We start from the raw sequence: 4,000 nt of genomic DNA on the forward strand, positions 1-4,000 counted from the left end.
ATCTTCCAGTGTTGGCATATTTCACTATACCATTATCAAAACCTCATGTTCATTTGGGAAGCAGTTTACTGCATATGACAGATAGAAGCTGGCAGATACAGGTCTCCAAGTTTTTAAAGAAAATTCTGATTTTCACTTGAAAGTTCAAATCTATTATGGGACACACATACTATCAGTTTTCTTAGTTTTACAGGCTCATTTAATTAATTTTAAAAACATGCCTTCCACAACATGATACTCCACATGGGAAACCCGACAGACTCCACCAAAAGTCTTCTAGAACTGATATATGAATTCAGCAAGGTCGCAGGGTACAAAATCAATGTACAGAAATCAGCTGCATTTTTATACACCAATAATGAAGCAAGAATAAGAGAAATAAAGAAACTGATTCCATTTTTAATTGCACAAAAAACCATAAAATGCCTAGGAATAAACCTACCCAAAGATGTAAAAGATCTGTATGCTGAAAACTATAAAAAGTTTATGAAAGAAATTGAAGAACACACAAAGAAATGGGAAAACATTCCATGCTCATGGAGTGGAAGAAAAAATAAATATTATTAAGATGTCAATGCTACCCAAAGCAATATACACATTCAATGCGATCCCAATCAAAACTGCACCAGCATTCTTCTCAAAGCTATAACAAACAATCCTAAAATTTGTATGGAATCACAAAAGACTCTGAATAGCTAAAGTAATATTGAAGAAGAAAATCAAAACGGGAGGCATCACAATCCCAGACTTTAGCCTCTACTACAAAGCTGTAATCATCAAGACAGTATGGTATTGGCACAAAAACAGACACATAGACCAATGGTATAGAACAGAGAACCCAAAAGGGAACCCACAAATGTATGGCCAACTAAGCTTTGACAAAGCAGGAAAGAATATCCAATGGAAACAAGACAGCCTCTTTAACAGATGGTGCTGGGAGAACTGGACAGCAACATGCAGAAGAATGAAACCGGATCATTTTCTCAACCATACACAAAAATAAACTCAAAATGGATGAAAGACCTGAATGTGAGACAGTAAGCCACTAAAACCTTAGAGGAGAAAGCAGGCAACAACCTCTTTGACTTCAGTTGCAGCAATGTCTTACTCGACACATTTCCAAAGACAAGGAAATTAAAAGCAAAAATGAACTATTGGGACCTCATCAAGATAAAAAGCTTCTGCACTGCAAAAGAAACAATCAACAAAACTAAAAGGCAACTGACAGAATGGGAAAAGATAGTTGCAAATGACATTTCGGACAAAGGGCTAGTATCAAAATCTATAAAGAACTCACCAAACTCCACACCCAAAAACCAAATAATCCAGTGAGGAAATTGGCAGAAGACATGAACAAACACTTCTCCAAAGAGGACATCCAGATGGCCAACAGACACATGAAATGCTCAACATCACTCATCATCAGGGATATACAAATCAAAGCCACACTGAGATACCACCTCATGACAGTAAGAATGGCTAAAATGAACAAATCAGGAGACTATAGATGCTGGCAAGGATATTGTTGGTGGGAATGTAAACTGGTACAGCCCCTCTGGAAAACAGTGTGGAGGTTCCTCAAAAAAGTAACACTAGAACTCTCTTATGACCCAGCAATAGCACTGCTAGGAATTTTCCCAAGGGACACAGGAGTGCTGATGCACAGGGGCACATGTACCCCAATGTTCATAGCAGCACTTTCAACAATACCCAAATCATGGAAAGAGCCTAAGTGTCCATCAACTGACGAATGGATCAAGAAGATGTGGTTTATCTATACAATGGAACACTACATGGCAATGAGAAAGTATGAAATCTTGCCATCCACAACAACATGGATGGAACTAAGTGTATTATGCTAAGTGAAATAAGTCAGAGGACAGATACCATATGTTTTCCACTCATATGTGGATCATGAGAAACTTAACAGAAGAGGAAGAGGGCGGAGAGGAAGAGGGCGGAGAGGAAGAGGGAGAAAAGTTACAGAGAACGAGGGAGGCAAACTATAAGAGACTCTTAAATACAGAGAACAAACTGAGGGTTGATGGGGGTGGGGGAAGAGGGGATAGTGGGTGATGGGCATGGAGGAGGGCACTTGTTGGGATGAGCACTGGGTGTTGTATGGAAGCCAATTTGACAATAAACTATTTGTAAAAAAATAAAATAAGCTGATTATAAAATTTTTTAAATGTCTGCCAAATATGCAAGTCTGAATGATAATAGCTTCTCTGTCAGTCACTCAGGTAAAAATGATGTTCTATGAAAAATGTAGCTGGTTCAGCTCATAACTCAAACATAAGTGCTCTTCCTCCAGACAGCCATGGTATTTTTTAAAAAGTAGTTCTATTGAGATAAAATTCACATGAATACAGTTCATTCAATGTGAAAAATTCACTAATTCTTAGTACATTCACACAGTTGTGCATCAGACATCATCACCACTATAGGTTTTAGAACATTTTGTTTTTCTTTTTTCTTTTCCCACAGGCAAGAAAACCTTTTATTTTAAACCACAAATAGTCAGCAGGTGGCCACAACTATCCATGTTTCATTAAAATCACGTAAAACCTAGGTACAAAAGCACCACTGATTATTACTCTAGAAAAACTGCATGAAAAATTTAAATACGCAAAGTAAAAACACCACAGTATCCACAGGACCCAATTTTTAAAGCAAGTGCATGGAATGCCCAATCAATCTTACATATAACTTTCAATAATAAACTGATTTATTTTGCTTGAGGATGATGGGAATTTCCAAAAAGCATGACTGAGAAGATAAAATGTCCATCCTTATATATTTTTGTATGCCAACTAGTAGAATCCTAAAAAATTAGCATTTACAAAATTCTTGGTAAAAATAGCTTTTAAAAGTTGCCCCAAGAGGTACATAAAATCAACCCCAAATTTTTCATGGCAACTCATTCTCCCTAGTTACCCACAGATTCAGTTTTCTTTGCCTCTTCAGCTTTAGTTTCACCTCTTTCAGATGGTGCAGTACCTTCCTTTCCAGCTTCTTGCTTTTCTTCCTTCTTCCCTTTAGTACTTTTGTTAACCTTTGTTCCAGGTTCTTTTTTTTTTAATATAAATTTTTTAACGTTTTATTTATTTTTGAGAGAGAGAGAGAGAAAGACAGAGAGAGCAGGGGAGGGTCAGAGAGAGAGGGAGACACAGAATCTGATGCAGGCTCCAGGCTCTGAGCTGTCAGCACAGAGCCCGATGCGGGGCTCGAACCCACGAATCATGAGATCATGACCTGAGACGAAGTCTGACGTTTAACCAACTGAGTCACCCAGGCAACCCTGTTCCAGGTTCTTTCTTAGCAGATGTTTTTCTTGGTTTAGGTTCAGGTTTGGGCGAGCAGGTTTCACTGACAATCTGGCAGACCGTCTGGTGGGCTCCTATTTAGTTACTTCGGATCCATCCTTGCTCTCTGTGTTCTCCGGAGACTCTTTCGGCATAATGACTACCTTCGTGCAGCTAAAAAGTAGAGATCAACCGGGTGGAACTGTAGACGCCGCCGCTGGATGCTGCCGCTGCCCCTGCCCCTGCAGCTGCTCACGCGCTAGAACATTTTCAATCACTGTGTAAAGAAAATCATCAGATCCCTTCTTTACATATCATCCTCCAATTCCTCTTTGGCCACCAGCACTAGGCAACCACTAATCTACTTTCTGTCTCATAGATTTACCTGTTCTAGACTTTTTATATAAACAAAATCATGTGGTCTTTTGTGACAGGTTTCACTCACTTAGCATAATATTTTCAAGGTTTATCCAAGTTGTAGCATGTTATCAGCATCATGTTTATGGCCAAATAATACCCCACTGTACAGATACCCAGATTTCACATACCCGCTCATTAGTTGATAGAGGTGGTTTGTTTCCACTTTGGAGCTATTGTGAATATTGCTGCTATGAACATCTGCATAGAAGTTTTTTCATGAATACATATTTTAATTTTTCTTGGGTATATATCTAGGAATGGGATTGCTATTTAAA

At 38.5% G+C, this 4,000-nt stretch overlaps 1 pseudogene; it reads right to left on the reverse strand.

Annotated features, from left to right (window-relative positions):
* Nucleotides 1-2,920: 2,920 nt before the first annotated feature.
* LOC120223816 lies at nucleotides 2,921-3,460 on the reverse strand (annotated as a pseudogene).
* Nucleotides 3,461-4,000: the final 540 nt, after the last annotated feature.

This window comes from Hyaena hyaena, unplaced genomic scaffold (genome assembly GCF_003009895.1).
Source record: "Hyaena hyaena isolate Hyena2069 unplaced genomic scaffold, ASM300989v1 scaffold_1052, whole genome shotgun sequence".
Lineage (NCBI taxonomy): Eukaryota > Metazoa > Chordata > Mammalia > Carnivora > Hyaenidae > Hyaena > Hyaena hyaena.